General features: G+C 39.3%; 1 protein-coding gene across 1 annotated transcript in view; it reads right to left on the reverse strand.

Moving 5' to 3' along the window:
* cacng2a (calcium channel, voltage-dependent, gamma subunit 2a) overlaps window positions 1-13,100 on the reverse strand; it is a 56,668-nt gene that overhangs the window by 3,087 nt on the left and 40,481 nt on the right. The gene's annotated exons all lie outside the window — the stretch shown is intronic.

Here is a 13,100-nt window from a genome sequence, read left to right on the forward strand (position 1 = left end):
TTTCTGGAAAATTTCTGATAATCTCTAGTGAAAATTTACTTATTTTTTTCTATCTACAATGGCCCTAATAACCTGTCGTAGAACGAAACATCAATCAATTAATATTTTAAGTGTTGTGATGCTTCATAACAAAGAACAGCAAGGTAAACAGAACCGTTTTTCCAGAATGTAAATGTAACTAGTTACAACTGATTTCTGCAGACATTTTGCTGACATCGGTGTCGGTCTTTCCCTGGTTTTCGGTTCCTTCATGTGAAGCTCTGGCATATTTATCAGCCAGACTGCAGTGCAGAGAAACTCTGCCGATGTCCTTGAAACCAAACAGCATCCTCACCGCCAATTATGAAGAAGCATAAACTAGGAGTGGGGCAGGATGTTACTTTTGAGGTGAAGCCAGGGTTAGTGCGGTGTCAGGTAAAATCAGGGTCTGCGGCGCGGTCTGGAGCCATTCAGAAGAAACTGTGTGAAAGTGTCCCATGCAGTCACCTCCTGTTTAACATGTGCACTTAAACTTTCATCAGGGTGGTTAAATTTTCACCACTTCATCTCATCTCCCCATGCAGTTGCCTGCCTCAGCACTTTTCCCAGTTTCTCCCCCAAAGTGCTGACGCCGGCCGGGCAGCTCATGCTGAACTTGGCTGCCTGTAGCTCCACAGGGACCGGCCGGGGGTCCCGAGGGCCCATCTGCCTGCTGGTACCTGCTGACATTCATCACTGCCTTCCTCGCTTCGCTCTTTATCCCGCCTTCGTTTACCCCCAGAACCTGAAGGCATCATGGCGGCTGCGAGGGGCTGAGGGAAAGTCACCCTGAGCTCACAGGCGAGCTGACAGGATACGGTTAACAGCTGGCTGGACGTGGGAACTGCTGGGCTCCCAACTTCAACACACAGGAAACTTAAGATGTGGTGCTTAAAGGAGACATGTTTAAGTTTTTATACTTTCATTTGGCTTCTAAAAACAGCCAAAGCGCTTTAAAAAACACCACCAGCTGTTTTGTTTGACAATAAGTTCATATTTTTTTATTGGCTGGAAAATGAGCCATTTCAAAAACCTCCGGAATGTTGCTAGGTAACGGGCACAGTGGAATTCCAGCCGTTACCTAGCAACTCAAGCTGAGTTCCAGCATGCTGGATCAACTTCCATCAATTTCCATGTTAAAAGTGAAATAATTTACCAATGGAACTATTACTTTTCATCAATATTAGGGTTTTATTGATGCAAAACAAGCTCCCATTTCTGGCTAAAAGTTAGTTTTGTCTTATTTCATGTGCACTAGAAACTAGACCTAAAACACTGTAAGGTTTTGTGTTTTTGCAGTGTAGTTTGTTGTTAAATGCCCTCAGCTCCAATCTAAGCAGTCACCTCTCTGCTAAACACAGCTCTCTGGAGAGCTTCCCTTTCATGGCTTCAGAAACACAAAATGCTGTGAAGGTCGTCTCCATCGTTAGCTGCTAGAACAGAGGTCACAGCTTTCATTTGGAAAAAAAATGACAGGATTTTTACACGACGTTTACGGCTGAGTCCCAGGACTGCAGCGATCCGAGCCACCCTCCGTCTCAGTAATGTCACCCTGGCAGAGATAATCGCCGTCCAGCAGGACTCCGCGAAGCCGGAACCGATGTACGACTAATGAGCGTCGCAGTCACTCAGAGGAAACGGTGACGAGGTTTTCATGGCGATTCAGCCCTACTCTAAATGTAAATGCGATCAAGGGAATAACTAAGTACACTCAGCTGCTTACATTAGATTTAAGTGTGACCAGGAAAATGAAAGCACATATATTCACACAAATGTAAATAAATAAATAAATAAATAATAAATAAAATGAAAAGTTCAAAATAAGAATAAGTACAGATAAGAAGGGTTTAATCACCAGAGCTTGGAAATAAATTCGGAAGTGGTATATTGTTCTAAGGAGAACAGTTCTTGTTAAAAAGATAAAAGTTTTCATCATTTTAATGAGATGCAAAGATAGCCGTTACTATCTACAATAACTCTTTGTAGATTTTGAATTAATGAGTCACAATAACATCTATTTTCCCTTTGGGATCAATAAAGTACTTCTGAATTTGAAAACTCAACGAGAACGTTCCTCGTTTTGGTGAGATGCAAAACTCAAGTGAGAAACAGATCTTCGAAAAGCAGAAATGGGGCCTCCTGCACAGCCAACAAGAAAGCAGCAAGTGGTTTCTGAATAATAAGTCAGTTACAAAACACTTGTCTTTTCCAGCAGCCATTGAACACACTGTGGTAAAACCAGCTGACCAAACGTGCTGGAGCTCAGCTTTGGTTGCTAGGTAACGGATCAGTGCCTGTGAAATGTGACTTAACAATCAGGAGGTTTTTGAAATGGCTCATTTTCCAGACACCTAAAGACATTAACTTATTGCCAAAAACCAGCTGGGTGAGTTTTTTTTTTTTTTGGTGGTGTGTTTTTAGAAGCTGTTAAAACCCAAATCGAAGAACAAAAACTTTAAAGGTCCCGTCAAGATCCGTCACCAGACAATTAGATAAAGACTGAGAGTTGTGTTCAGAAAGTTTTCCAGGTTATTTTTTAACAGAACATAAAATCATAATGTAGGTTTGCATAGTTGCATCTGAATAAACTACAATAAATCCAGCTCTTCTGAACCTGTACAGCACGGCGGTGGAGGGGAGGTGATCTGGGCTCATTCTGTAGCCTCAGGGGATGAGCTTTGAAATCATTGATTCATTTTGAGATTGGCAGCTGAAGCTTCACCCAAACTGGGTTATCACCATGGCAACGGACCTAAACACAGCTTCAAATCTACAAGCAGGATGCCGGAAAGAAGAAAATAATCTGACAAAATGCAGAACTGTGCAGAGATAAATCTATGAAACTGTCTCAAAACACAAAATGTTTCAAAGTATTTATAGGTTCTAGTGAAAATATCTTAATAAGCTTGAAATAAGACAAAAATAACTTAATGAAAGGTAATTTATCAAAAAGAGCTTGTTTGAATATTGACAGTTTTTTTTATTTCCACTGCAGATTTTTTCACTTTTAACATAGAAAAATGTCTTGTCAATAATATTAAGAAATTATTAATTTAAAACCAGTTTCTATACTTTGCTATAAAGTTAGTTTTGTCTTTTTTTTTGTGTACTGAGATATTTGCACTGGAATTTCGACCAAAATTACATAGATTTTGTGTTTTTGCAGTGAAATTCCTATTTTTCATTACATTTCCAATAAATAAAAAAATTGTGCCCCAAAAACATCACAGATAAAAGTAATGTTCAAGTAAAAAAGGCTCGTTTGGTAGTGAATGTGGCAGCATGATGTAATATTTAATGAAGTGTGCAGAGTGTATCTGATTTCCTGTCAGCTTGTCAGTCTTTCTACCTGCTTCCCCGCAGGGATGCTGCCATGTTTAACATCCCTCCAGGCAGAATACAGCATCCTGACGGAGCCAATCGTAAAAAATAAAGCGTGAAAATGTGTAACCCGGAGAACACGACAAGAAAATAAAGCAGTTTGCTGTGCCGCCTCAGGGAAATGGCTCCGGCCGCGTCGAATGGCAAGCGAGCCTCTGTGCACAAGAACTGGGTTCATAAAAATCTGCAGGGACTTGAGCGTTTCCTTCAGAGGTGGAGCGCGGTCAGCCAAACCCAGGGCCATGTTGGTGCAGCGAACTGCAGCGCCGTCCCAGCGGAGTCCCGCTGCAGGCCGGCCGGTCGCCTCGAAGGTCACTGCACTTCGTAGAGATCTGGATGTTCAAGCAGGGGATCATGAGGATTGGAGAAGCTGGAAGCCGTGCAGATGCACTGGGGCCTTTTTTAAAATTTCTTCTTGGAACGTTAAAGCTCCACTTTACAAAAAAAAAAGAAAAAGATTTTTAAGAATATGTAACTGTTCACCATAAAATTGCGCAAGTTGGAATTACGAAAATGAATTAGCTTAAAGTGAATGTAACTTTCATAAAAAATTTACATATATTTTTACATATTTGTTGAAATTGGTGTGAGACAGATAATTGGTGAAAAATATTGATATCCTCTGGCTTTTCTTAACTAGAAACAACCAATCAGAGCCAGGAGGTGGGTCCATGCTGCAGCTTCTTCCTAATAGCAGAACCTGTTGTAAATGCTAAGGCTAGTTAGCATGGCCAACAATGACAGCAAATAATCGTTTTTCCTGTAATGATAAGTTGTTTTTTCGCTATTAGAACATTTAACAGTCAGTACATGAGGTTGATTGACAGCACTAAGACCCTCCCCCTGACTCTGATTGGTTGTTTTTTGTGGGGAACGGTGCGTTACTTCAGATGGAAATAGGAGAAGGTGCAGGAGATTGATCTTTTCAAATTGTTTGTTATGGTGACAGTTTTAACAAATGTGTAAAAAATTATTTTTTAAATAAAAGTCACATATGACAGCCTAAATGAAAACAAGGCAATTTCTAAAAGAATTTGTTTTTTTATTAAGAAGTTTTTGTGCTAGTGTGAGGAGATTTTTGTTTTGCAAAACTGAAACGGAGACTCTTTTTGTATCACATTAGTCACATGATCAACAACTGGGTGTTACTGCTGGTGAAAATGACAAAGAAGATGACAGGAAGTAGTTGGTGGATGATGGTGTGGCATGTTTTTTAATGACTTATTGCGTTAAACTTATTTACATGAATTTAAATTTTGTTTCTTATTGAAGGGAGACAACACAACTTCAAAACTGCTTTTTAAAAATAGAGTATTGTCAAAGTTTTGCTCACATTTCTAAAGGAAATGCAGCTATTGATGTACAAAAATCCTCTGCCTCATTTTGTAAGAAAATGTAAAAAATTATTAGACCGCTCCAAAAGCAGGAAGTGGACTACAGTGCAGGGCATTCTGGGTAAATACAAAAAAAAAACCCAAACATGCTAGTCTGGTGGCTTTTTACCAAAGACAAAAGAGAAATCCTCCAGCTGCTAAAATCTGATGCCACTCCATGTTTGTTTGTTTTGTGACGAAGAAAGTTGCACTCAGTGTCTTTGTCAGACGTTTTTGTGTCGCTTCCTTTGGTAGTTCTTGGTGCAGCGCCCCCACAGGCGAGGAAGGGTACAGCTTTTTCTGGTATGAGGTTCATGTGACTCAATGTAGTGTAAAAATTTAACAAATGTTGCAATTTTGGTCCACCAGGTGTGAAAACACCCTAAAGACCAACTCTCCTTTTTCTCAATTTATCTCCAAATTAGTTTTTTTTTCTTCAACTTTTGTGTCACCTTGAGATCTCGCATCATTAAGCATCCCACTGTCAACAATCAATAAATCTGGCTGGCCCTCTTCTCCTCTTTTGTCTTGGCAAATGAAGCTGATGGATGAAAGTGAGGCCCCTTGCCCTCTCCCACGTAATGTGCTGTGAACGACCGCGTCGATACTTCCAGGAATGGAGGCAGCTGAGATGTTTGGAGATTTAAAAGGAGTTCAGGGCGGGACGCAGAACCGGGGGTCAACTCTTAGGACAACTTAATATTTAATCAAGCCGCCCTCACAGGTAACTGTAAACGAGTGAGGAGGCAAGAAGAGCAGCAGGCTGAGATGAAATTTTATCTTTTAAACTGTCCCATCCTGACCGAGAGCAAATTACATAACAGATTGGGGTGAAAACAGGCAGTTTGAGGGACACTTGATGTGTGAAGTTGACAGAGAAAGATGAGTTAAAGGAAAAACCGAGGGGAGGATTGATCTGCACCGTTAAAATCCTCCTTATCAGATTGGATCTCAAAGGTCAAAAAGCAAATCATTATGGTTAAAAATGACAAAGAATAAAGGAAGAAAAAAGCACTCAAAAATATATAAATAAGTGTAATTTAAAACACTTTACTAACAGCAACACAAATTAGACACGGTTGTATCTCACATCATTCCCCAGTATTAAAGAGACAGAATCCCAATTTTAAGGCGTCAGGTTTCCTTTAAGTTTTGTTTGATGCATTTTTATAACAACTCAAGGTAACATGGCACCATGTCTCTGGAAAAGACACAATACTGTCCCTTTAAGGATAGGCATACCTGGGTTATGGAGCTCCAAGATGTGCTAACAAACCAGCATGAAACGAACCCTTAGCTTGGGTTGCTAGGTAACGAGCGGAACTCTGCCGGAGTTGCTAGGTAACAACAATCTGGAGGATTTTGAAAAGCTCAGTTTTTGAAACCCAAACGGAAGTGTGAAAATATGCAAAATGTGAATTTTGGTTAATAGGTTGCCTTGAAGCCTAATTACAGTTACTAGGATAACAAATCTACAAAAAAGAGCAAATCAAACGTCATCCACAGTGATGTAAAACAAGCTTTGTCAATTACCAGCAACACTTGATGGCAGTTATTTTAATCAAGACTGGAAGAATCAGGTGCTTTATGTAGAATCTGATTGGTGTGGATCACTTTTTCCCCTCAATAAATGAAATCACCATTTAGATTACTGTATTAATTTATCCCAGTCTGAACTATGACTGTAATCTTTTCAGATGTATCACATTTTACTCCAACCGAATATAGATTTTTGTTCCCCTTTTGGACTCGTCTAAATCCAAACATGGGCGTCACCAGGCGTTACGGTACAGTTATGAGTCATGTTGAGTAACAGCGCGCTGCCGTTTGGAGCGGTACAGTGGAGGCTGTTCCTGCCGGCACGCGTGCCAACACGCTCGCAGTCACAGGGTGCAGGAGTGGATACTGTGTGCTCTGTATTGATTGGCACGGCACCGACTCGGGCTGCTGTCCGGACGCCACCAGTCTTCTGCTGCTGGCTGACAAACGGCTTAATGAGACTTAGCACCCATGCAGCGCTGCAGCTCGGTTTCGGAGCAACAGTGGACTCCTGCGCGCGCAGCCTTCGTCCAAACAGTGAAGAAATCCACACATCAGACTGCAGCCGAGTGGAGGCAGAGTTTCTCACAGGATTGGATGCAAAAATAATGACTACTGAAGCAAATTGGCATTAAAAATGTTTGTTCTTAATAAGGAATCTTTTAAAAACAGAGTTCATTTCTGCTAAGAAAATGTTTAGATTTATCAGAGATTTTCTAGAAGAGAATGACTTTATACAAAAAGTTTTATTCACTTTTTTTTGTAGTTAAAAATAGTTCTACCCTAAGCATAACATCTTTAACTCTTCTTTGAAGGATTATCTTGTCTATAACGTTTATAAGTTTATAAATGTCTTCTGAAATGTTTACCTCATAAAAATCTTGTAACTTGTTTTGCATTTTCTTGATCTTCATTAGAAAGATTCATATGAATTCCTGCGTTCTGACCACCTGAACCAGTGAAACTCTGCTGCTGTAAAATTAACAGAAATAAATAACTCAGACATTTTTCTTTTAGAAAAAACAAGAAAATCTCTGACATCAAAAAGACAAAAACGACAAAAATGGGCAAGAAAATGACAATATTTTACAATATTCTTATAAATTTTCTAGAAAAAAACCTTTATATTTCCGAGTTACAAAAGTCAAGAATCTACACAAATATTTTGACACTAATTTTACAAAAAATAAAAATTGGATATTTCTGAGTTACAAAAATATATGCAAGAAAAAAATTTAGATTAAAATTAAAATTTTCCATAAAAATCTCAGATGTTTCTGAATTTCAAAAGTCAAAAATTTACTGGGAAAAAACTAAATTTTTAGATTATTGTCAAACATTAAGCTGTGCAAAAAAATGTAATAAATAATTTTAGATCTATAAATCTATCCTAGCCTGTTCAATAAAGCATAATAGATAATTTTAAACTCTTCTTGGAAATGTTATCTTTCCGTTTATGTTGCTTTATAATTTTACTGAATATTTCCTGGAATGTCTACCTCATAAAAATCTCGTCACTTGTTTTATATTTTCCTGATCTTCATGGATTCTGACGTCCTGAATCATTGAAACTCAGAGGAATCTGCTGGTGTGAAGCTGCCAGAAAGCGCCGCCTCTCTCTACCTGCTGCCCCCCCCAACTGTTCCTGACAGGGTCGAGAGGAAATTAGCGTTGGCTCCTAATCAGCCTCCCCAGCCCTGAATGTGCTGATGTGCAGGACAGGGTCATGCTAATCAGGTGCCTGAGCTTGCAGGCGCATTGATTTAATACAACAAGCGCTTATTAATCCCCTCCTCTTCCTCAGCCCTTGCACCGTCCTCATCCTCGTTCCCCCAACGCTTCCCATCACCCCGACGTTGAATAAAACACGCTGGAAGTGTCAAACACACACTGTGAAATAATAACGTTTGCTAACAATTTTTTTTTGTAGCGTTAGTAGAAATGTTTTGACAGTTTTCAGACTAAATTTAGCTTCCTGTGTTCGAACTGCACACCTCAAAGCAGAAGCAGAGTTTGACTGGAGCTGATCACAAAATAATGGATGCAAATGTTGGTGGGGATATTTGTGAAGTAGCAGCACAGATGTTCCAACGGGACACTGAAGACACCTCCAGTCCGTTCCTCTTCCTGTGCTGCGTTTTCCTGTGTTAATAATCTATTTATTCATTTTTCACTCTGTTACTCATCAGATGATATCAGCTTCAGAAGGCTTAGAGTTAGAGAAGATCTTCCACTGCCAGATTTTTTCACTTATAATGACATTTTCCAGGAGTTAATTGAAATAATCTGTCGATGGAAGTAGTACTTTTTACAAAAAATTAATATTAAGGAATTATTTGCTTAAAACAAACTCTTATATCTTGCTGAAAAGATACTTGTCAGTTAGTTTTGTCCCATTTCAAGTATATTTGCACTAGAAACTCAGGGTTTTCCACAACGTTTTATAATCCTGGCGGGCCACCAGGCTTTATTTACGCCCCGCCAGACTAAACTTTATTTATTATTTTTTATTGTTTACCCTTTTTAAGACTTCGTGTTTAGGCATTGTTAATAACATCTCCCAATAGCACAGAATTACCTGATATTTTCAAATTTCCTGTCAATATTGAACATTTTCAACTAAAAAACATGCTGGATTGTTGCCTCAACCATCACCCTCAAACTAAACCAAAAATACTTGATAAGAGTTTGTGTTTTTGCAGTGCATTGTGTTTGTCTAAATATGAAACCAGATTAGATTTAAAAAGCAGAAACCAGGGATCTGCAAAAGCAACAAGAACTCACTCAGTTTTTTTTCTCATTTTTTGCAGTTTGCCAGAGTTTTGCACATTCTGACCTGAGGGGAAAATTAATAAAAATGGGCTCAACTTTAAATATCTCTTCTCTTGACATGACAACGACTCCAAACACTTTTACACTACAGCAATGTTCTCTATTTATATACAGCTGAGCAGATCAGAAGTCGGCTTCGGGTTAAATGTCTTAGAGTCCCACTAACTTGGTGATATTTCTTCAAATAAAATACAACCCTAAATCTTCCTAACACATTTGCTCCGTTTAGGGGTGATAATGTTTGGTTAAATAAAAAAGAAAGCAGAACGGCAGACGATGTATCCTTACACCTGTTTCCGCTGCCGGTTCCCACACATCGCTGAGCTGGTGGGATTGTGTGGGTTGTGGTGGTAGACTGGTGGCTGCATCAGAAACAAATAACTCTTTATTAACAACTCTCCTGAGGCGAAGGGACGGCACAGTTTCTGCAGAGTCCGTCTACCTGCTGCAAACCTAGAAAGCTCCTGGAGCCTGAGGCTGTTTTCACACCTGACAGTTCAGTAGACTCGGTTCGATTGGAGACTAAAAGTGCAACATTTGTTACATTTCCAGCTGCACTGGTTCTCTTTTACACTGATCTGTGTCAAATGTCCAAACTAGTTGAAAAACCAGTTCCCCTCCTCGCCTGGGGTGGCGCTGTACCAAGAACAACAGAAGGAAATGACATGAAAACCTCTGAAAAAGACACTTTCTTCTTTACAAAAATGAACTGAGGTCAGATTTTAGTAGTTGTAGGATTTCTCTTGATTGTCACATTTCTTTTGGTTGCATTTACCCAGAATTCCCTGCGCTGTAGTCCACTTCCTGCTTTTGGAGCAGTCTCCAGGCCGCTTGATGTTCACATACGTATTTGAGAGTTGAAGGACCAGAGAGCTTTGGTTTGTCTGCTTTAATCAAACTCTAATTCGGTTGACGTGACCATTGGTGCGATTTGAATGCATATGTGAACGAGACCGTTCCAAAAGCAGGAAGTGTACTACAGCGCAGGGAATTCTGGGTAAATACAACCAAAACAAATGCACAAGTCTGGAGCTCCTGGGACAAATGGCTCTGAAAAGAGAAATCCTCCAACCGCTAAAGTCTGAAGCCACTCCATTTTTGTTCACATTTAGTGATGAAGGAAGTTGAGCTCAATGTGTTTTTGTCGTTTCCTTCAGTGGTTCCAGGTGCAGCGCCCCCACAGGCAAGGAGGGGAACAGGTTTTTTAAATGTTCAGTTTGTTCTACACAATGCAGTGTGAAAGTGAACCACAGCAGCTGAAAATGGAACAAATATTGCAACTTCAGGCCCCAAATTGAACCGAATAACCTGGATTGCCAGGTGTGAAAACACCTTAAAAATATTGGATTCCATTAACTATTTGCATTCAAGCAATCTGCACCCGCAAATCAGAAAAAAGTTAAAGCTTAGACTATAAAGTTGCAGGTAGAGATCTGTTTGGCTACTTTAGAACAAAAGCATAAACGTCTGCTTCAAAGCTCTAAATAAAATACCATGAGAAAGCTCTGTGGGTTCACAGAAAGCTGAGTGAAAGCTCAGTAATTATCTTTTCTATGATGCATCCAAGCTGGAGTAAATGAAAAGATAATACGCCCGTCTGTATCCCTGAAAGCACATTTCACATTTCAGGATTCACTCTTTGAGCTGTGCAATGTGTAGACTGGATGTTTTTTCTTCAACTTTGCTTTTTGCTTCAAATGTTTTTGCAAAAAGAATCAGACCTGAATCATGGCTCCTACAAAAATGTTCACCTGTAAAGTTACGTAGATGAGCCGAATGAAGAAGTTAGTAAAATTCAATTTGTTCTGATCTCTGCTTGTTAGGAGGATGAACTCCCTCACCTCTGTTTTACTACCTATTTATTCCCCTATAATAACACATAAAGTTTGAGGACTGGTGTTCACTCAGTCAATCAGGACAAAAATGATTGGCCATCAATTTACTGGTCCATCATTTCTATGCGGTGTGTTTTATGTGTTGGTCAACGGGTTTGTTATTCGCTGAAAATACGAGAACGCAGCGTGTCGCAGTGAACTGCAAGAAACACAGAAACCTCCCAGGTGTTTCTGCTCTGGTTTCCAGTGCAAATGCAATTCATTTATTTAGGTAGCACATAAAAACAACACATGTGGACTGAAGTGTTTTTATACACTTTATACAAATATACTCCAAAAGAAATAGTTTGAATCAAATGCTAAAGAATAAAAATGGAATTAATACTTTTTAAAAAATGTATATTAAGTAATTATTTATTTAAAATAAGCTCCCAGTTACTTGTAATTTAGGTTTGTCTATTTTTAGGTGTACTAAAATATTTGCGAGGTATGCACCGGTCCACTTTTCACTTCCGATACTGATACAGATGTCTGAGATTTAGTACCGGCCGATACTGATAAAACACAGGAAATCAGCCCTGATTTAACAAAAAACACATTTTCTTTAAATAAACCCAGACAGGAATGAATTAAAAACGTATTTCTTAACTCTGCACCAGTGCAGCACACTTAAATACACCAGTAGCTTCACAAACTTGGTCAAACACGTAAGAACAACTTTAATTTGTTCAGTCAGTGAAATTAGGAGTATTACAGCTGATTTAAAATAGATAAACTGAAACTGACAAAAAAATGTAAAAATAAACTGCAGCAAACATTTCAAATGGTTCAGAAAGTGAAGTTAGGAAATCTTTATGTAATGTAAAATAAATGATAATAAAGCATAGAGTTAGAGTGAATAGATCTGCCCTTATGGATTAGGCACAAGAATTGTTTCAATATCAGGCGCAGATCTTCTCTTTGCACCAGAAACTAGACCAAAATTACTTGGTAGAATTTTGTGTTTTTGCAGTGTACGGGATGCCTGAGGAGCCGAACAGATAGTAAACTGTTCTGCTGAGAACCAACACAGCCGGGCAGGGCTGCTGTGGAAGCTGAAATCACCCCCTGCCTCTGGCCTACACGCCCTCGCCCCAGACCCATTGATTTTATCGGGCGACACCAAAGCCAGCTCAGGCCAGAGTCCAGCACCCCGCGACGCCCCGAGGGCGACAGGGCCTCGTCAATGTCAGAAAACACTCCCAGATCAGCTCATAACGGCGTGAAACGGAGAAGAAAGAGACAGAAACGTTTGCCAAGCGGATTGAAATATTCTGGATCAAATATTCTAAAAATGGAGTTGATGTTGTGGGATAGACGGCTGCAGGCAGCAGTGGGACTCGTTGCTTTGCCATAATTCAATACTGTTTAGACATCCACCCACTGAAAACAGGCTAGAGGTGACATACAGGCACACAACCACACCTAAGGGTAATTACAAATGTCCAGTTAGGCCAACATACAACAGTTTTTGAGTATTAGAAGGAAACCATAAAACCATAATTAGTTAAAGAGCTGTGATTGTCATTTTTTCATTGTTACATATTTTATTTGAATTCCCATTAATACTGTGTAGATGTGGTTTATTTAAGCCCATTGGGCTTTTGCCTCTTCCTGTACTGTTATGATTATTTTTTTTCTTAAAGCTGACCTCTTATGCTTCATTGAACAGGTTAGGATAGGTCTACGGTCTATGCAGAAAATGTTCATTACATTTTTTGCACAAAATCATTCTTATATAATGACATGTTAGCCTGTTCAGTTTTAGGAATTAGCTGTTTTAGGGATTCTGTACCTTTAAATTAACGCTTGTGTTGCTAGGTGATGGGCGGAACTCAGCTGAGGTTGCTAGGCAACGAACAGTGTCTTCTGATTTGTGACATTACCTTCTGAAGGTTTTTGAAACGGCTCATATTCCAGACACCAAAAACCATTAAACTATTGATAAAAAATGTCTGGGTTGTTTTAGGACCAGTAAAAATCCAAATAGAAATACAAAAACATGCAAAATGTGAATATCACGTAATACCTTTGAAATGTTTCACCTTCATTTTAATTGTGTACAATAAGCTAAGCCAAACAT

This window comes from Gambusia affinis, linkage group LG19, assembly GCF_019740435.1.
Source record: "Gambusia affinis linkage group LG19, SWU_Gaff_1.0, whole genome shotgun sequence".
Taxonomy (NCBI): domain Eukaryota; kingdom Metazoa; phylum Chordata; class Actinopteri; order Cyprinodontiformes; family Poeciliidae; genus Gambusia; species Gambusia affinis.